This window comes from Bufo bufo, chromosome 1, assembly GCF_905171765.1.
Source record: "Bufo bufo chromosome 1, aBufBuf1.1, whole genome shotgun sequence".
NCBI lineage: Eukaryota > Metazoa > Chordata > Amphibia > Anura > Bufonidae > Bufo > Bufo bufo.
In genome coordinates this window covers 219,464,346-219,486,922 of record NC_053389.1, presented here as the reverse complement: position 1 = coordinate 219,486,922, position 22,577 = coordinate 219,464,346, and the positions used below count along the sequence as shown (strand labels likewise).

The 22,577-nt window shown below is 46.3% G+C and overlaps 1 protein-coding gene across 7 annotated transcripts in view; it reads right to left on the bottom strand.

The window, feature by feature from the left end:
- The window catches only part of PLEKHA5 (pleckstrin homology domain containing A5), a 94,492-nt gene that overhangs the window by 34,831 nt on the left and 37,084 nt on the right, over window positions 1-22,577 (bottom strand). The window contains exon 1 of one of the 7 annotated variants that reach the window (XM_040435395.1): window positions 11,830-11,849. The exons of the other annotated variants lie outside the window; for them this stretch is intronic. The gene's annotated coding sequence lies outside the window, so the exon portion shown is untranslated. Of the gene's footprint in view, window positions 1-11,829; window positions 11,850-22,577 lie in introns of those variants that run through there. 7 annotated transcript variants of the gene reach the window in all.

Below are 22,577 nucleotides of genomic sequence, written 5' to 3'. Positions count from 1 at the left end.
AGACAGAAAGAAGACACTCACCAGACGGACAAGCGCTGCACAATGATTATCTGTCCACTGAGGACCCAAAGTATGAGGAGAAGCTGTGAGCCCACCCGCCACTGCTGATGTCATCAAAGCCAACCTACCACCTCATCACATTACACTGAGCTGTACACTTAGGGCTGCAGTAAACAATTATTTTATTTTGAGTATTCTACGGATAATTTTTTATGATTAATCTAATAAAAAAAAATGAATTAATAGACTGTTTTCCTTTATAGAAACTCATTAGACCCCCTGTCCAACACCCTTTGTTCCCTTCTGTGCGATCAGTCCAAGTGCATCAGCTGCCCCCTCAGTGCCACCAGCTGCCCCCCGTGCCACCAGCTGCCCCCCCAGTGCCATCAGCTTGACCCCCAGTGCCACCAGCTTGCCCCCCCCCCAGTGCCACCAGCTTGCCCCCCCCCCAGTGCCACCAGCTTGCCCCCCCCCCAGTGCCACCAGCTTGCCCCCCCAACTGCCCCCCAGTGCCACCAGCTTGCCCCCCAGTGCCACCATCTCCCCCTCCTAACCATGTCCTCAGCGACAGTACTTACCTTTTCTGTAGGGGCGCCGCTCCACAGCTCCTCCATATTTTTCTTTGCGCGCTGCACTGTCATCCTGACCATGTGTCAGGAAGAAAGTGCAGCGCGGTGCGGGCCGGCGGGTGACCACGGAGCGGTAAGTAATAGCAAGAGCTTCACTCCCACTCCATGGTCAAATCATGGATTTTTTGGTGTTGAATTACTCGATTCAATCGAGTAATCGTTTCAGCCCTATGTACACTACAAACTCTGCACATATAACACACTACGTGTGTGTATATGTATATATATATATATATATATATATATATATATATATATATATACACACACACACACTGCTCAAAAAAATAAAGGGAACACTTAAACAACACAATGTAACTCCAAGTCAATCACACTTCTGTGAAATCAAACTGTCCACTTAGGAAGCAACACTGAGTGAAAATCAATTTCACATGCTGTTGTGCAAATGGGATAGACAACAGGTGGAAATTATAGGCAATTAGCAAGACACCCCCAATAAAGGAGTGGTTCTGCAGGTGGTGAGCACAGACCACTTTGCAGTTCCTATGCTTCCTGGCTGATGTTTTGGTCACTTTTGAATGCTGGCGGTGCTTTCACTCTAGTGGTAGCATGAGACGGAGTCTACAACCCACACAAGTGGCTCAGGTAGTGCAGCTTATCCAGGATGGCACATCAATGCGAGCTGTGGCAAGAAGGTTTGCTGTGTCTGTCAGCGTAGTGTCCAGAGCATGGAGGCGCTACCAGGAGACAGGCCAGTACATCAGGAGACGTGGAGGAGGCCGTAGGAGGGCAACAACCCAGCAGCAGGACCGCTATCTTCGCCTTTGTGCAAGGAGGAACAGGAGGAGCACTGCCAGAGCCCTGCAAAATGACCTCCAGCAGGCCACAAATGTGCATGTGTCTGCTCAAACGGTCAGAAACAGACTCCATGAGGGTGATATGAGGGCCCGACGTCCACAGGTGGGGGTTGTGCTTACAGCCCAACACCGTGCAGGATCTTTGGCATTTGCCAGAGAACACCAAGATTGGCAAATTCGCCACTGGCGCCCTGTGCTCTTCACAGATGAAAGCAGGTTCACACTGAGCACGTGACAGACGTGACAGAGTCTGGAGACGCCGTGGAGAACGTTTTGCTGCCTGCAACATCCTCCAGCATGACCGGTTTGGCATTGGGTCAGTAATGGTGTGGGGTGGCCTTTCTTTGGAGGGCCGCACAGCCCTCCATGTGCTCGCCAGAGGTAGCCTGACTGCCATTAGGTACCGAGATGAGATCCTCATACCCCTTGTGAGACCATATGCTGGTGCGGTTGGCCCTGGGTTCCTCCTAATGCAAGACAATACTAGACTAGACCTCATGTGGCTGGAGTGTGTCAGCAGTTCCTGCAAGACGAAGGCATTGATGCTATGGACTGGCCCGCCGGTTCCCCAGACCTGAATCCAATTGAGCACATCTGGGACATCATGTCTCGCTCTATCCACCAACGTCACGTTGCACCACAGACTGTCCAGGAGTTGGCAGATGCTTTAGTCCAGGTCTGGGAGGAGATCCCTCAGGAGACCGTCTGCCACCTCATCAGGAGCATGCACAGGCGTTGTAGGGAGGTCATACAGGCACGTGGAGGCCACACACACTACTGAGCCTCATTTTGACTTGTTTTAAAGGACATTACAGGCTGATCCAACTTTGATGTAATGTGTTTTTCCACTTTAATTTTGAGTGCGACTCCAAATCCAGACCTCCATGGGTTAAAAAATTTGATTTCCATATTTTTTTTTTGTGTGATTTTGTTGTCAGCACATTCAACTATGTAAAGAACAAAGTATTTCAGAAGAATATTTAATTAATTCAGATCTAGGATGTTATTTTTGTGTTCCCTTTTTTTTTTTTTTTGAGCAGTGTATATATATTATATATACATACACACACACACACTGCCTTGAAAAAGTATTCGTACACTCTGAACTTTTCCAAATTTTTTCACATTACAGACACAAACTTAAACGTATTATTGGGATTTTATGTGGTAGACCAACACAAAATAGCAAGTCAAGTGAGAAGAAAATAATGCATGGGTTTTAACATTTTTAATAAATTTATAAAAAAAAATATCTGTGTGGCGTGTATTTATATTCAGCCCCCGGTACTCCGATACCTCTAAATAAAATCCAGTGTGATGTATTACTTTCAGAAGACACCTAATTAGAAGATAGAGTCCACCTGTGTGTAATTTATTCTCAGTATAACTATAGCTTTTCTGTGAAGGCCTTAGTTGTTTGTTAAAGAACATTAGTGATCAAACAGCATCATGCCAAGGAACACACCAGACAGGTCAGGAATATAGTTGTGGAGAAGTGTAAAGTAGGGTTAGGTTATAAAAAAAATATCCCAAGCTCTGAACATCCCGCAGGGCACCGTTCAATCCATCATCTGAAAAAGAAAGGAGTATGGCACAACTGCAAACCTACCAAGACATGGCCGTCCAGCTAAACTGACAGCCCAGGCAAGGAGAGCACTACTTAGAGAAGCAGCCAAGAGGATAATGGTCACTCAGAAGGAGCTGCAGAGATCCACAGGTCAGATAGAAGAATCTGTCCACAGGACAACTGTTAGTCATGAACAATGATGAGAGAAGCGAGCTTCGGATCCTAGATCCCAAGTCGCTTCGCTCAAAACTTCGGATTAATGCGATATGGAGATCCATCTTCGGATTAATGCTGTACGGACATCCATCTCTGTACAGCATTAAAAAGTAAGGCCTCCAATAAGGTGAAGTGAGTCATTCGAAAAAGTCTCGGGAGACTTCGCTGAATAACTTATTTGATTTTTAAAGTGGAAAATCACTTACAAAAATGGATCTGAACTCCACTTCAGTTCTGAGGTACCAGTCAATTAGTGGTAAATCTGGTGACCAGGCAGGCCAAGGAAGTGAGGGAACGCCTTGCTGTGTGTGGACAAGCATTATCCTGCTGAAAAATGGCAGTTAGAAGCCCTGCGAGACAACACAAGTGGCGAGTTATTAGTGTCCCTAGTATCACTACTAGGAGTAACCTATGTGTCATATGTAGTGGCTCCCCAGATCACCACACCAGCAGATGGGGCAATGTGTCAACACAGCAAAGGCAGCGTTTAGGCACTTACCACGAGGCCTCCAAACTCGAACCCGACAGTCTTCATACATGGACCACTGCCTCAAACAAAATAATATACCGTGTGACACACACACACCACTGCCTCGACTGTCAACTGTACCCCCCCCCCCCCCTTTGTACTTCACTGCCCTGGCTCAATATAAAGTATCCCAAACTATACACCTACCCAAACCCTATACCTCCTGTATATATACACACACACACACACACACACCACTGCCACAACCCTATATACTGCTCCCCATTGTTAACCCCTGCCCGACCCAATATACTGTAGCCCAAACATATACACCTACTAGAGATGAGCGAATTTCATATTTTAAAAATCGTTCATGCTTAGTTTGGTGGTAAAAGCAGAACTGCGTTATGGATTCCGTTACCACTAACCATAACGCAATTCTATGACGGAATGCATAACGGAATGCCTTTAGGGGCATTCCGTTATTCATTCTGTCATAATAGAAGTCTATGGGCTGCAAAACGGATCCGTCCTGTTTCCGTTATGCAACTCATAGACATCTATTATGACAAAATGAATAACGGAATGCCTCTAAAGGCATTCCGTTATGCATCCCGTCAAAGAGTGGCATTATGGTTCATGGTAAAGGAATCCATAACGCAATTCTGCTTTTACCACCAATCGAAGCGTGAACGAATTTCATAAAATGAAATTGGCTCATCTCTAACATCTACCTCAGGGTGGACTGGCCAATGCCCAGAAAGCCGCCTAAGCCCTCCTCAAGGCTGCCAGCTAAAGTAGTAACGGTCTGATGCTCAGACAGTTAATTAAAACTGGGAGCACTCAAGTACTTGGCCGGTGACTGCATGCTCCCTCCCAGACTCCTGAATTCAACTGTACTGCCATCCTGAGGCAAATGGAGTAGGAGGACAGAATGTAGAAGCTGGCGCTGACCACCACAGAGGGGCAGAATCTTTGGAGGTATTTTGTGCTGCACTATAGCAGGGCTGGCCAACCTGCGGCTCTCCAGCTGTTGCAAAACTACAACTCCCAGCATGCCTAGACTGCTTACAGCCATCAGCCTACAGCAGGGCATGGTGGGAATTGTAGTTTTACTACAGCTGGAGAGCCGCAGGTTAGCCAGCCCTGCACTATAGTATTTAGTTCTGTTGAATCAGTATTTTGTGCCGCTACATGGTATTGCTGGCCCAGCCTACATGTGTTGGCCCTGCCTTCTGTCAGGTTGAACCCATCTACAACTTGAGGCCACTTTGTTTTTTCCAGCGCCACTTTAAATTCAGTCTGCTCCTGACCCTATATATTATACTATACATATGGTACCCCCTATAATTTTCTTATATAGCATAGTAAAACAAAATAGCAAGGTGGTCAAAAGAGCACAAAAATTAGATAACTGAGCAAAAAGGAAAAACATTGTTCAGGGGAATCCAGATTTCAGATGCACCATCTTGTCAGGTGTCAACAGTTCAGGCTGGTTGAGGTAGAGTAATGTTGTGGGGGATATTTTCTTGTCACACTCTGGGCCATCTGATACACACATATCACACACCTATATACACTACTCACAAAAAGTTAAGGATATTTGGCTTATGGGTGAAATTTCAAGACAAGCCTAAAATGCACTCTAACCTTTACAGATGAACTTAATGTAACCCTCTCTAAACTTCTGAATGCACATGTCCAACTGTTCAATGTTTCAGTACTTTTTGCACAACTTGCTGTTCTCTAACAAGGAGCTTAACAGCTAAATTTACAACAGGTGTTTGATCCATGAATCGCCCAATAACTTTCCTGGTTAAATTAGAATTCGTATTTAAACAGTCCTCCTCATCATGGTGTTCACAATTTGACATCATGAGACCAAGACGACACAAATGATTAACAGTACCTCGCCATTGCGAGGCTTTAAACAGGATGTTCTCAGACGGAAGTGGCTACTGAACTTAGAGAGTCACAAAGTGTCATCAGCAGGTTACAACAGAGATACAGAGAGACTGGAAGAGTCACAGAAAGGCAGAGAAGTGGACGTCATTTGGTCACATCCCACACATTGTGAACAATGCCCTGCAGAACTGGCTGATGAATGCCACACAACTATGGGCACATTTAAGGGAGGTGAGAGGCACCCAAGCGTCACGTCAGACCATTCAAAACCGTTTACAACAGCGTGGTATACGTGCTAGACGACCTGCAAGGGTACCTGACCACAGGCGCCCTCATCTTGCATGGGCCAGGGAGCATCTATGCTGGACGAGGGACCAGTGGGCCTCAGGGCTGTTCAGTGATGAAAATCGATTCAACAGAAATGATGGCTGCCAATGAAGTTGGAGACATCAAGGAGAGCGTTAGGTATCAGTCACTGTTGTCACCAGACGAGCCTTTGGTGGTGGTGATGTTACAGTGTGGGCAGGTGTGTCTAGTCAATACAGAACTGCCCTACACTTTGTGAATGGTACAGTGACAAGCCCATACTACTTGAACAACATCATTAATCCAGTCATTGTCCCTCTGCATGAACAACACAGGTCTGATTTCATCTTCATGGATGACAATGCACCAGCTCACTGAGGTCACATCATTAGTGAACGGCTGCTGGAGACTGAGGGTACATGAAATAGAGTGGCCTGCACTTTCTCCAGACTTGACTCCCATTGAAAACCTATGGGATCAGCTGAGTTGCCATGAGGAGGCTCGAAACTCTGTACCCCAGAACCTCAAGCTTTATTCGATGCTCGAAGCCACAAGACAAGTTTTTGAGACATTGACATTTTTTGTAGGGGTGTATCCACCACTGTTTTTGGCTTTTGTTGCAATACATTGTTTGAGATGAAGAAATCACCATTGCATGCTTCTACTTAAATGCCCTACTTTCATTATATCATATTACTGTAGCGGGAACTTTTTACGTTTTCCATAAATTTCACCTGAAAGCCAAATATCTATTTTTGTCAGTAGTGTGTATAGGTGCCTAGTGTCTGTATATACATCACACAGAGGTCAAGATTGAATACTGTGTATGATCCCTGCCATATGATGACCAGCTGATGTGGCCCCAGGCTCCTATTATACGCTACATAGAACTTTACATTCCTCAGCAATGTGACCACTGGTCTCCACCCTGGACTGTAATGTGTTGGTATGGGGCCCCTGCTCCTCACTGCATAGTAATGTGTAGGTATGGAGCCCCTGCTCCACACTGCATAGTAATGTGTAGGTATGGGGCACCAGCTCCACACTGGATAGTAAGGTGTAGGTATGAGGCTTCAACTCTACTCTATATAGTAATGTGCACACATAGGGCCATAGCTCCACCCTGGATCGTAATGTGTTGGTATGGGGCCCCAGCCCTACCCTGGATACTAATGTGTGGATGTGAGGCCTCAACTCCACTCTGTATAATGTAATGTGCATATATAGTGCCCCAGCTCTACTCTGTAGAGTACTGTGTAAGTATGGGGCCCCAGCTCCGTGCTGCACTCTGAGAACACACACAGCACGGCTGCTTAATGTGATGTTGAGGAATTTTCGTGATGGTAATTAGCAGTGCGTATCGGTATGTAGGTCAGCGCTGCGCACACTGTCCACTGGCCCCCAGGCTGGAGCTTCATTCTGATTGGACCATAATTAAGCACAAGTGAAAATAAGTGATCAGAGCAGTAATGTGTAGACATGCACAGAATGTGCATGGGTGTTAAAAAAAGACGCAAAAAACAGTGTCCTGAGAGTTTGTCTATGCCACAGACTGCTGTAATGTCCGTTGTAAATGACCCCCTGAGCCTTTTTCGTCCATGCAGAAATTGACCTGCCATGCAGATTTTGAAATCTGGAGTATGTCAATTCGTTGTGAGATTTTTGGTGGAATGGCTTACAAATTCGTGACACTGACCTTAAATGAGCACTCCCACAAACATTTTTTATTCTCTGACCTATCGGAAAGGGACATGAAGAAAACCGTAATGCGGGTAATCTTCTTACCAGTGACTGTAAGTTACAACCTCCATTCTGATCCTCAGCTGTGTCATGTGACCAACACTCTGATCTCCAGCTAACACAGGACAGGAAGTCGGTTACTTCTCTATTCATTCCTATGAGAGTAACATTGAGGCTCCCATAGGAATACATAGGAGAAACTGACTTCCTGTCCACACATAAGATGCTGTGTTATTTGGAGAGTCAGAGTGTTGGTCACATGAGACAGCTGAGGATCAGTAGGAAGGGGATAACTCACAAATACAGTCACTGGTAAGAAGATTACCTTCACTACAGATTACATCATGTACCTTTCTGAGGAATTAGGTGTCATGACAATTCTGAAACTTTATGTATTGGAAATGTCTGACCTTTTATTCTAGGGTGTCCGAGGGGCCTCACACTATATATCTCAGAGGCCCATCAGCATTTGTGTTACTTCTGCCACCACTAAAACTAGCATCCGATCTTGCATCAACCCCAGGATTCCAGTCTGGATAGGAGAGAGTTAAAGGTGCAATGCTCAGCGAGCGCTTGTATGAAAAACACCAGCTGCTGAGGACGTGATGAGTGGGAGACTCCCGAAGAGATGAGCGACATATGCGCCTCGTTACCTTGTATCGCTGCATAATTAACATGTCATCCACACAGTGCAGGAACATGCAACCCAAAAGTAACTACAACACCCACAGCAGCCGGATCATCCACCGTAATACCATAGGAGCCAGAAGGGGGCCAAGAAAACACTACTATACTGCCTCCCTGCATCAGTCTGCTCACACACTACCTCACAGGAGCCACTAGGGGGCAATACAACCACCACTATACTGCCTCCCTGCAGCAGTCTGCACACACACCTCATCACAGGAGCCACTAGGGGGCAATATAACCACCACTATACTGCCTCCCTGCAGCAGTCTGCTCACACACCTCATTATCACAGGGGCACTAATGGGCAAGCTTTAGCGCTGCCCTAGCCTGTAAAACGGCTAGGGCAGCGCTAAAGTCTGCCCACCAGATCTGGTGAAGTCACAGGGAGCACTCCTAGGTAGAAGCCTCCACCAAGCAGTGTAATAATATAAACAAGAAAAGCCCTTGTCCTGTGCGATTCAGAACAGGGCAAGGGAGAGCTTCAGAGCATGACATTTTCTGATGCTCATATCAGGGGGGCTGGAGGGGTGAAGATGGCCATATGGCCGGTTCAGTTCTGAACCTAGACAACCACTTTAAACTTCAGTTTCCAGGACGTCTGATTGCACAGTTAAAGGGGATCTCTGGAAATTAAGAAAATAAAATTACAGAAAATACTTAAATATTACTTTATTATAAACATATTCCCAAATACCTTACATTCGGTATAATGGCTCGTTTTGTCTGGGGAGCAATCATCAGGAGAAATAAAATACAGCTGATATGATCTTCAGCTGAATCTCTGTAGGAATAGAGTTCATAAAGAGACATGAAGTACAGAGAGGATGGACAGGACAGACTGTGGTCAAGGAGACTGCATACAAGTGCTGCCACTCATTACCCACACACCCGCCCTCCTCAGTCTTGTGAAGTAACTTGTCCTGCTGTGTGATTAGGACAGGTTTTGTGTGTACTAATAGGACGGCGGCCATTTTATTTCTTCTAATGAATTCTCCCCAAATAAAATGAGCAATTATAACTAATGAAAGGTATTTTGAATTCTATTTATAATAAAGTAATATTTAAGTATTTTGAGTTATTTTAATTTTCTTAATTCCCAGAGAACCCCTTTAAGGGGTTGGCATGAAATAATGGGACAGTCATCCCTGAAAGGAAAAAGTAGTTGGAGCCCCGCTACACAGAGCAACAGATCATTGAGGAGATTACTACATCCTGCATACCCATGTGATAGCACCCGATACTAAACCTGTATGCAGAAAGCTCCTTCTAGAAGTGGCTGCAGCCAGAGAGACAGGATAAGAAAACATGGCAGATTTATCACAGTGCCACAACTGCCCACAGGTTGTGTACGGTATTGCAACCCTTGGAGCTGGAAGAACACGCCATGGTTTGCTAAATCTGGACAACTCCTTTTAGATAATGCTTCAGGCAAAACAGGCCAGTATGAGACCTGATTTTCAATTTGGCATTCTTTGAAACCCTGTGTCATGCTCCGCCTCCAAAGGGAAGTGGATCAGTTATGCTTGTACTGTTCCTTCAACACTGGGTCAGCCTTGCCCAGGGCCGGTGCAAGGATTTTTGCACACACAAGCGAAGCTACATTTTGGCGCCCCCCCCCCCCCCCCACACACACAGACACACAACTCGGTGGGGGTGATGTAAAAAGGAGGGCGTGATGTGACATGGAGGGGGTTTAAATGTGACATGGAGGGGGGATAAATGTGCCATGGAGGGGGTTGAAATGTGACATGGGGGGGGGGTTGAAATGTGACATGGGGGGGGTGGGGAGAAATGTGACACAAAGGGGGTGATGTGACATGGAGGGGGAGAAATGTCACATCACCCCTTTGTGTCACATTTCTCCCCACCCCCCCCCCCCCCCATGTCACATTTCAACCCCCTCCATGGCACATTTATCCCCCCCATGTCACATCACCCCCTTTGTGTCACATTTCTCCCCACCCCCATGTCACATTTCAACCCCCTCCATGGCACATTTCCCCCCTCTATTAATGTTGTGTAAAAAATTATGCTCCTCACCTGGGCCTGGTCCCGTCTGCAGCAGCTCCCCTTCTCCTCTGTGTCCTGGTATCTTCTCTCTGTGCTCCCAACAAGACTTTGAGGACCTTTCCCACTCAGTCAATCAGTGGCTGTAGCTGTGTCATGCGTCAGAACAGTGATTGGCTCAGCGGGAAATCACTGCCGTGACACAGCTGCGGCCACTGATTGGCAGAGTGGGAAAAGTCCTCAAACAACTTGTCAGGATTCGGGAGGCCAGAGAGAAGATATCAGGACCACCACACAGAGGAGAACAGCTGCAGGAGGCCGGCGGCATGCAAGTGATTAATGGAAGAAAAAAAAAAAGTTTCATTTTTCCGCCGCCCCCCCCCCCCCCCCCGCTCCCCCTCTTCCCCTCTTCTCAGCGCCCTAAGGCAGCCGCTTGGTCTGCCTTATTATAGCACCGGGCCTGCTTGCCAACCATAAACAGGTTTCCTGGAACTTTACTATTGACCACGTATCCTTAGAATGGGTCTTGAAGATCAGATCAGAAAGGATTCGGCTCCCGACACCCCCACCAACCAACGGCTTTCAGGAGCTGCTGTGGCTAAAACAAGAAGTACACAGCTCTGTACACCATCTGGTGGCCATGTCTGGTTACTGCAGCATATAGGATCATTTAGTTTTGGTGCCTGGTTCCGGCCACCAGAAACCAGGTAATTGGTGGGGATGCCGGGAATCGGAAAACCCTTCTATTTTGATATTGATGACCAGGGGTGCACCACCAATGAGGCCAGGTGAAGCGATCGCCTCAGGCAGCACCAGGTAGGGGCAGCGGAAGGGCCATGGGGAATGAGCGCTTTCATTGTAGAATAGAGGTTAGGTTAAGAAATTGGCATTGGAGGGAGGTAAGGGACGGAAGCGCCGCTTCAGTTTTTGCCTCAGGCAGCAGAAAGGCTAGGTGCACCCCTGTTGATTACCTATCCTAAGGATCAGACATTGATAATAAGGTCCCCTACCCCACCCAAAAAAAAATTATAAAAATCTTAAAACTCTACCTCTCACCCTATTCAGGAGCCCCACAATCCAAGCCTCAGATGCAGCACTGCTACTAATGACAGGACTTCAAGAGGTGACAAGACCACAATCATAACCCTAACCCTTCTGAAACCGGGCACGGCTCTCAATCCTTTGGGCAGATTAACCATACCATCACTGGGCACCATCCTTAACTCTTCCATCACCAGGCAGCACTCTTTACCTTCCACTCACAGCCCTAAAGCCCTTCATCCCCAGGTAAAACATCTAGGATGCGGTGCAACCAGGACTCCTTCCATTAACCCATCTAACTCCAGGAATCGAGAAATGATATTGACTGCTGAGTGCAGGCAGCAGCTCCGTGGCTCCCCTAATAACGGTATAAGAGTGGCCAGGCCTCCCCTGCGCCCACACAAGCTGACCCCATGTAAGTGGCTCAGGGGGATCACTCACCAGAGAGGAGAGGCGCTGGAACATGAGAATCGGCGACTGCCTCTGCTGAATGACAGATGGAGCGGTGTGTGAAGAGAATGAAGGAAGAGGCTGGGAGCAGAGCATGCTCACTGCACACAGCTCAACATGTGATGGCCTCATTCCAGGCACACAGAGCTTCCTTCTCCAGCAGCACCCTCCACCTGGAAGACACCCGGCCCAGGGCTCAGTGCGGCATGGGGCACTACGGATGGCAGCAGAGCCCAACAGTAAGCGGCACATCATCACAGAGCGTGTCCCCCTTAAAGACAGACTCCCTGAAAATACCGCCGCCAGAGTGGTCGCCTAGTGTGCGCTCTTCTGTTTTTCTATTCCGGGATGTCTCTGTTGTCAGAGTGACAGACGCAGAACGACGACCATTCTGGCTGCCATTACACCGCCCATAGGGGCTGCTCACTGGTCACTGACTGGTGTAGAAATCTTCAGTGCTATAACAAATTCACCATCTACTACTGACCTACTCTTGTGCCAGTCTTCCCTGTGGTTAGTGAATTGGGGAGCTCTGGATGAACACAAGCATAGGACAGTAGAGCCGGGGAGCCAGACTACAGATGATGAGAAGAATCCATGATATATAGCAACTCTGCATGGACTGTTTGGGGAAGGGGGGGGGGGGTTAATGCCAGGCTGACCTTAGATCAGACGCTGGCACAGGTAGACCATGAATGGTTAATAGTCTTCAAGTTTCAAGACTTTAGTCTCATTACACTATCTGCAGACGGCTTCCACCTTTTCATGGCGGATCTCATTAACAGCGCGGATGACGCGCAGCAGATTTACTGGACTAATTAGTTTCAGTGCCGAGAGACTGAAAACGGACATCGCCATAAACAAGTCATGTGACGGGCAACCTATAAATAGCCAGCACCGGGGCATCATGCCGCTGAGGCCTGGCACACAGGGACGTGTAAACTTCTGCAGCAAGCACAGATCTGGTTGCCATGACTCCATGGTCGGAGATGAACGTAACAATCAGGAAGGTGTGGGTGGTGGCGGAGAACCGGAGTATATAATCAGGAACATTTTAAAGTGACAGGATCATAAGTGGGGACTGTGCACGGGTTCTAGTGGGAGTAAGGTGGGCTTCTGGCTGATAACAGAGATTGAGACGGCTGCTCACAGGGAATAACAGACCATGGAGTTTCTGTGTCCTCCCGCCCATACTGATGGGGTGGACAGTGAGCGGTGGCCGTCTATGTACACTGCTGCGGAACAGAACAGATACATGGATCTGTCCTAGAGGAGAACAGACTGCAGGGCCGGGGCCCTTTAATGCCATAATGCTGCAGTGGGACTGCGTTATCCTGATGATGGGTTCACGCTGGGAAACAATCTTTACAAGAACCGTCCAGCAGAGCTCGGGATCCGCGGTACACTGGATGCACGCAGTGTGGACGCCCCCTACTGGCTCTGAGTACAAAACTCCTAGCTTCACTCAGTATCAGCAACCAGAGAGGAAGGAAAAGTAGGTCAGAGCCCCTCCATAAAGATAACCCCTCTCTAGCCCCAGGCAGCCAACCTCCGATGACTGAACACAGCAGAGAACCAGCCAGGACACGACTTTCTCATAGACTCTGGGTTTCATTCTTCCCTACGTTTAAAAGATATCTGCTTGCTGTCAGAGAATGGAAACACACTGTCTATTTACAGAGAATGAAATCCCATCCAGACCTCTTCCTGCTCACAGGGGAGATCTGTTACAACGTATCAGAGTAGACAACCGTCTGTGACATAACTTTCTATTTTCTCCTGGGCTTTAAGCTGATGGCTCTTACCTGCCCTGGCACATTGTAACGCATGTCTCCCGCTCCTTTCATCTCTATGGGACTGCTGGAGACAGCTCAGTACAAGTGCCCAGCTATCTCAGGCAGTCTCACAGCGGAAAAAGAGAGAGCCGGGCACCCATGCTTGTATACCGCGCCATTCAAACAGGGGGACAAGGCGCATGGACCCCCACCGAGGAGATACTTATCCCATATCCAGAAAATAGACAATACGTTTTGTCACAATACAACAACTTAACCTCCCAAAGCCAATTTTCGTGTTTGCGCTTTTGTATTTTTGCTTTCCAAGGGTCAAAACTTTTAAAATTTTCCGTTCGTACAGCCATATGAGGGCTTACATTTTGCAGGACAAGTAGCAATTTTTAATGACCTAATTTAATTTACCATAGCTTGTATAAAAAAAAGGAAAAAAACAGGAGGGAAAAAAAACACAATTACGCTTTTTTTTTTGTTTTGCTTTTATGGCGTTCACTGTGTGGTAAAAATGACATGAAAACTCGTTTTGCAGCTCTGTACAACTGTGGCAATACCAAATTTATATACGTTTTACAATATTTTTTTTTTTTTTTAAGGGGGGCAACTTGACCAAAAACAGCAAATTAGCCATTTTTATGTTTTTCCCCATTATGGCTGTAAAAGCACATAATAAATATTTTTATATTTTAATCATTCGGACATTTTTGAACACAGTGATACTAATTATGTTTATTTTTATGTGTAAAATTGTGAAAAGGGCGATTTGAATTTTAATATGCAATTTTCATATTTTTTTAAAACATTATTTAAACTGTAATTTTTAGTCCCTTTAAAGGAATTATCCGAGGCTGAAATACCCCCTCACATGCCCGGACCCGGAGAAACAGCGGTGGCCGTGCAGGGACCAGGAGCGGCGGGGGACCCAGGTAACTAGAATCAGTGTGAGTGGCCTGGGCATATCTAGGCTCGGATAACCCCTTTTGGCTCTTTCACACAAGCGGATCCCGTGCGGGTAATCCGCTGCGTGAAAGAGAGCCAAGCCCCGTTCCAGACAGCAGAGACACGGAGCATTAACATGATTGATAATGCTCTCTGCCTCTCTGTGATCTTTTTACTACAAAATAACAGTGAGATAAAGTTGTCACCGTGATTTTGCAGTAAAAATCTCAGAAAGGAACGGAGCATTATCAATCATGTTAATGCTCCGTGTCTCTGCTGTCCGGAACGGGGCTTGGCTCTCTTTCATGCAGCGGATAAGGCTACTTTCACACTCGCGTTTGGTGCGGATCCGTCTTTAAAATAGCCAAGACGGATCCGTCATGGACTCCATTGAAAGTCAATGGGAGACGGATCAGTTTTCTATTGTGACAGATTGTGTCAGAGAAAACTGATCCGTCCCCATTGACTTACATTGTGTGCCAGGATCTGTTTGGCTCAGTTTCGTCAGGCAGACAGCAAAACGCTGCAGGCAGCATTTTGGTGTCCTCCTCCAGAGCGGAATGGTGACTGGAGGCAAACTGATGCATTCTGAGCGGATCTTTTTCCATTCAGAATGCATTAGGGCAAAACGGATCCGTTTTGGACCGCCTGTGAGAGCCCGGAACGGATCTCACAAACGGAAAGCCAAAACACCAGTGTGAAAGTAGCCTTAGGCTACTTTCACACTGGCGTTTCTGGGTCCGTTTGTGAGATCAGTTTGAGGGCTCTCACAAGCAGCCCAAAACGGATCAGTTAAGCCCCAATGCAGTCTAAATGGATAAGTCTGTGAAGGTTCTCATTTATCCAGGTCATGGTATATCTATAAAGAATAAATCAAGGCAACTGGACTTACTGTAGATTTCTTGAAAACCTTTCACTCGTTCCTCCAACGAGCTTTCTCAATTCTGAGTGACTGTACAAGAATTCTCTGGGAATAAATATGTAACTGAATCAACATCTGGTAATTATACCCAGCATAGAGTCCAAGCTTGAATAGAGGCGGGGGGGGGGAGGGGGGGTTAGACATCTATTGTCTGCCACATACAATGCTGTCTTGACACCTTTTTCTGGGAGGTCATTATCACTTACTGACTCCAATTAGGATAATGGAATCAACACCTTTGACCCCATGATGGGTATAATGACCTCCGACCCCATGCTGGGTATAATTACCAGATGTTGATTCAGTTACATATTTATTCCCAGAGAATTCTAGTACAGTCACTCAGAATTGAGAAAGCTCGTTGTTAGAACGAGTGAAACATTTTCAAGAAATCTACAGTAAGTCCAGTTGCCTTGACTTATTCTTTACAAATATAAATGGATAAGGATCCGTTCAGAATGCATCAATTTGGCTGCGTTTGGTCTCCGTTGCATTTTTTAGACGGTCACTAAAACGCTGCTTGCAGCGTTTTGGTGACCGTCTGACTATGCGGAGCCTAACGGATTCGTCTAGACTTACAATGTAAGTCAATGGGGACGGATCCGTTTTTCATTGACACAATATGGTGCAATTGAAAACTGATCCGTCCCCCATTGACTTTCAATGTAAGTTAAGACTGATCCGTTTTGACTTACTTTTTTTTTTTTATGAATAATGCAAACGGATCCGTTAACAGATACAAGCGTTTGCATTATTCGTGCGGATCCGTCTGTGCAGATACAAGACTGATCTGCACAAAACGCAAGTGTGAAAGTAGCCTTACCCGCACGGCATCCGCTCGTGTGAAAGACCCCTCAAGGAATTTGTACATGTGATCTCCTGATTGCTTGCACAATAGTAACATAGTACATAAGGCCGAAAAAAAGATAATTGTCCATTCAGTTCGGCCTGTCATCCTGCAAGTTGATCCAGAGGAAGGCAAAAAAAAAAAACCCTGTGAGGTAGAAGCCATTTTTCCCCACTTTAGGGGAATAAAAAATTCCTTCCCGACTCCAATCAGGCAATCAGACTAACTCCCTGGATCAATGAGCCCTCTCTAGTAGCTATAGCCTGTAATATTATTACGCTCCAGAAATACATCCAGGCCCCTCCTGAATTCCTTTATTGTACTCACCATCACCACCTCCTCAGGCAGAGAGTTCCATAGTCTAACTACTCTTACCGTAAAGAATCATTTTCTATGTTTGTGCACAAACCTTCTTTCCTCCAGACGCAGAGGATGTCCCCTCGTCACAGTCACAGTCCTGGGGATAAATAGATGATGGGATAGATCTCTGTACTGACCCCTGATATATTTATACATATTAATTAAATCTCCCCTCATTCGTCTTTTTTCTAAGGTGAATAACCCTAATTTTGATCATCTTTCAGGGTACTGTAGTTGCCCCATTCCAGTTATTACTTTAGTTGCCCTCCTCTGAACCCTCTCCAGCTCTGCTATGTCTGCCTTGTTTACAGGAGCCCAGAACTGTACACAGTACTCCATGTGTGGTCTGACTAGCGATTTGTAAAGTGGTAGGACTATGTTCTCATCGGGCATCTATGCCCCTTCTGATGCATCCCATTATCTTATTGGCCTTGGCAGCAGCTGCCTGACACTGTTTTTTGCAGCTTAGTTTGCTGTTTATTAAAATTCCTAGATCCTTTTCCATGTCAGTGTTACCGAGTGTTTTATCATTTAGTATGTACGGGTGACTTGCATTATTTCTTCCCATGTGCATAACTTTACATTTGTCAGTGTTAAACCTCATCTGCCACTTATCTGCCCAAGCCTCCAATCTATCCAGATCCCTCTGTAGTAGTATACTGTCCTCTTCAGTGTAAATTACTTTACACAGTATAGTGTCATCTGCGAAAATTGATACTTTACTATGCAAGCCTTGTACAAGATCATTAATAAATATATTGAAGAGAATAGGGCCCAATACTGACCCCTGAGGTACTCCACTAGTGACAGTGACCCAATCTGAGTGTGTACCGTTAATAACCACCCTCTGTTTTCTATCATTGAGCCAGTTACTTACCCACTTACAGACGTTTTCTCCGAGTCCGAGCATTCTCATTTTATATACTAACCTTTTATGAGGTACAGTGTCAAATGCTTTGGAGAAGTCCAGATACACGACATCCATTGATTCGCCGCTGTCAAGTCTAGAACTTACCTCCTCATAAAAACTGATTAAATTAGTTTGGCATGACCGATCCCTCACGAAGCCATGCTGATATGGCGTTATTTGCTTATTTCCGTTGAGATGCTCTAACATAGCATCTCTCAGAAAACCTTCAAACAGTTTACCCACAACAGATGTTAAACTTACCGGCCTATAGTTTCCAGGCTCTGATTTTGGACCCTTTTTGAATATTGGCACCACATTTGCCATGCGCCAATCCTGTGGGACATTCCCTGTCAGTATAGAGTTCGCAAATAATAGAATACTGCTGCAGTCTATGGGATTTTGACAGGCTTTCTGAAAAGGTGTGCATGCAGCACAGCTTAGGCCGAGTTCACACTTCAGTTATTTCCATCAGTTAGGGTGCATTCACACGACCATATGTATTTTGCAGTCGCAAAACACGTATCTGCAAATAATACGGATAACGTCCATGTAGCATCAGTTTTTTTGCAGATCCATTCTAACAATGCCTATCTGTGTCCGCAAGACTGACAAGAATAGGGCATGCTCTGTTATTTGCGGGGCTAAGAATAGACATATGGATGCGGACAGCATTTTTTGCAGGCCAAAAATACAGTCAATGGACAATGGAGACAATGGAGCCTTATTGTGAGCCAAAACAAGTAGTGAAGCCTACTAGGTTTAATGATTTGATTTGCACCTATTCTGTGTTTTTCACACACACCTGGCTTTGCCTGACAGTAACTGATCAAAATAACTCACCAAATAACTGTGTTAACTCTCTTAATAAGTGTTAACTCTGCCTTAACAGGCAGTTAGCTATGGCAGAGCTGGGAGCCTTCACAGAGCCCCAGACTGCTATAGCACTCAACTGGAACCCCAGAGATTTTGCCATGGTGCTTCGATCAGAGAACAGACAGTGCCCCCTCCCTCCGTCTGACCCTTTCTGCCAGCAGAGCCACGTATGGAGTGGGCTCAGCTCATGAGCCCGCTCCATGCATCTCTTTAATGCTAATTATGTACAAGTATGTGATTTTGCATTAAGAAATATAAGGCTATGTACACCTTTGGAGGCATTTTTGTTTATGATTGCATTTAACTTTTTCAATTGGCCTTTATTAAAAATATTGTGCCATTCTGTCACAAACTGTTTTTCTAACTGTGACTGGTACTTCCACTTTGTGCTGGTCATTTAATAAACATTCTTATCAGTAAGATAAGAACGGAGCTATAACAAGAGGTCAGAAGGCAGAGATGAGGAGTCAGTCTGCTCCCCAGGTGACGGAAAAGATAGAAAATCCAAAGGGTGCTCCTAGAGCAGTGGTGGTGAACCTATGGCACGGGTGCCAGAGGCGGCACTCAGAGCCCTTTCTGTGGGCACCCGCACCCTGGGAACCATCTATGGTTTACCAATATGCCTTAGACTTTTCCTGCCATTCAGCAGCGCAGGGAGCACTATGAACGGCACAGGCAGAGCATTGAATGAAGGCAGGCTATTATAGCTAAATGATAAAATACATGGAAGATATATTGGACTGTACTATTGAGGTTAAATTGCAGTGTTGGCACTTTGTGATAAATAAGTGGGTTTTGGGTTGCAGTTTGGGCACTCTGTCTGTAAAAGGTTCTCCATCAATGTCCCAGAGCATCTCGGCTAGGGCTAAAACGATTACTCGATTGAATCGAGTAATTCGCCACAAAAAACCCTCAATGCAAATTTTTTGCTTGCTATTAATTACCGCTCCGTGGTAACCCACCGGCCCGTACCGCGCTGCACTGGATCCTGACACATTGTCAGGTCATAGTGTATGTAAGCGTTGTTTGACATCAGGACCCAGTGCAGCGTGCAGAGAAGAAGATGGAGGAGCTGTGGAGCGGCTCCCCTACAGGAAATGTAAGTATTTTATTTCACTGGAGCTGGGGACATGGCACTGAAGGGGGACAGCCCGCAATGGATGGCATGGAGGGGCTGATCTGATGGCACTGGGGGACATGGAGGGGCTGATCTAGTGGCACTGGGGGACATGGAGGGGCTGATCTGGTGGCACTGGGGGACATGGAGGGGCTGATCTGATGGCACTGGGGGACATGGAGGGGCTGATCTGATGGCACTGGGGGACATGGAGGGGCTGATCTGATGGCACTGGGGGACATGGAGGGGCTGATCTGATGGCACTGGGGGACATGGAGGGGCTGATCTGATGGCACTGGGGGACATGGAGGGGCTGATCTGATGGCACTGGGGGACATGGAGGGGCTGATCTGATGGCACTGGGGGACATGGAGGGGCTGATCTGATGGCACTGGGGGACATGGAGGGGCTGATCTGATGGCACTGGGGGACATGGAGGGGCTGATCTGATGGCACTGGGGGACATGGAGGGGCTGATCTGATGGCACTGGGGGACATGGAGGGGCTGATCTGATGGCACTGGGGGACAAAGAGGGGCTGATCTGATGGCACTGGGGGACAAAGAGGGGCTGATCTGATGGCACTGGGGGAGTGGGGGGTATGGCAATGGATGTCATGGAGGGGCTGATGGCACTGGAGGAGTGGAGCTGAAGGCACTGGGGTAAGGGGAAGCTGATGGCACTGGGGGAACTGATGCACTTGGTTTGATCGCACAGGGGGGAACAAAGGTTGTTGGGGACTGATAGCAGGTGGTCTGATGAGTTTTTATAAAGGAAAACAGTCTATTATTTCATTTTTACTTATTAGATTACTCGATTACTGAAATAATCGTTTACTGCAGCCCTAATCTCAGCTCTGTACAGAAAAAAAGATTAATATTTTTTAATAAAGACCAATTGAAAAAATGAGTTTTAGCTCAAAATAAGTACAATGCAATAAATAAAAAAATTCCCCCAAAAAGGTGTACATAGCCTTTAAAGAAAAAACTCTCTTGGCATCACCATATTCTGACACCCATAACTTTTTTAACTTTATTTTATTAAAGTTTATCCAAATTTGGCAAAATTGTTCAAAACAGAAAGTAGTGCATCAAAGTAAGGATACTTTCACACTACCGTTCAGAGCGGGTCCGTCTGATGTCTGCACAGACGGATCCGCTCCAATAATGCAGACGTTTGGATCCGTTCAGAACGGATCCGTCTGCATTATAGTTAAAAAAAAAATCTAAGTGTGAAAGTAGCCTGAACGGATCCGTCCAGACTTTACATTGAAAGTCAATGGGGGACGGATCCGTTTGAAGATTGAGCCATATTGTGTCATCTTCAAACAGATCCGTCCCCATTGACTTACATTGTAAGTCTGGACGGATCCGCTTGCCTCCGCACGGCCAGGCGGACACCCGAACGCTGCAAGCAGCGTTCAGGTGTCCACTTGCTGAGCGGAGGCTGAACGCTGGCAGACTGATGCATTCTGAGCGGATCCGCGTCCACTCAGAATGCATTAGGGCAGTACGGATGTGTTCAGGGCCGCTTGTGAGCCCCTTCAAACGGAGCTCACGAGCGGACACCCGAACGCTAGTGTGAAAGTAGCCTTATACATACTGTAAATAAACTATTACAGATACATACTGTACAGTCATTGAGCTACTCAAAATGTACCTGTATGGCACCACCTGCTATTTGTTCTTTTCCTTATTTCTAGTCCACCTCACTGAGGTGGTCGCATTTGCTCAGTTTAAATCTTTAACTGTCACTGGACATATCTTATGTTAGAAGCTGTAGCAGTTAAAGAGCTACAGCAGAAAGGACATGCCCCCTGAAAAAGGACACTCCCCCTGAGCTGCCAGCCTGAAGTAAATCTAGCAGAACAATTGGAACAATGAATGGGGGGAGTGCTGGACACTTGTGTGGTACAGGGCTGGTTCTAGCTTTGCTAGAGATTGTCATGTACTATATGATGTCTGATTTTTATTTTTTCACATCATTCATGGCATGACCCATTTAAGTGGGGACTTATAATGCTTAAAGGGGTTGGCCCATTTTATACATTGAGGGTATATTAATTTCTATGGGACTTCCGAAATTAGAGATCGTCGCTTGGCTATTTTCGGCACTCCCATAGGAATGACCGGAAGACAACGACCTATGTGTGGTCCACGCTCCTTCATTTGCAGGCTCCGTTCTAGAGATAGGTGCGGGTCCTAGAGGTGGGACCTGCACCTATCAGTCATTGAGGAGCATATCCTAGCAATATGTCCCCAATGTATGAGATGGGCCACCCCATTAAATACCAAGGCAATACATGGTAGAATCTGATGAATCTGTAATTTCCACATACTTAGGCCTCATGCACACGACAGTATTTTTTCACGGTGCGCAAAACGGGGTTCCGTTGTTCCGTGATCCGTTTTTGTTTCCGTGTGTCTGCCTTGATTTTTGGAGGATCACCAGACATGAAGGAAAGTGGAAATAAATCTAAGTCAAGTTTGCCTTGCAAATGATAGGAAAAAAACGGACGCGGACGTCAATCTTGTGTGCCTCCGTGTTTTTTCACGGACCCATTGACTTGAATGGGTCCGCAAACCGTTGTCCGTGAAAAAAAATAGGACAGGTCATATTTTTTTGACGGACTGGAAACACGGACGCTGATGACAAACGGTGAATTATCCGAGTTTTCAACGAACCCATTGAAAGTCAATGGGTCCGCAGAAAATCACGGAAAACAGAACAACGGAAACGGAACACAACAACGGTCATGTGCATGAGGCCTTAGACTGTACCATCTTAAAGCAATGCATTTACGAGCTGTGAATAAGGATCCACAGGAAAAAATTAGCAAGTAACGATCCCATGTCTCTTTGTGCAACAAACTTCAGGTGTACATGGAACCAGAACCGATACTAATGTGGACAGAAAATGAGTGACCCATGCCCAGGTGCAAATCATGTGCCAGAAGTCTGTGTCCAATTCCAGACACCTGGG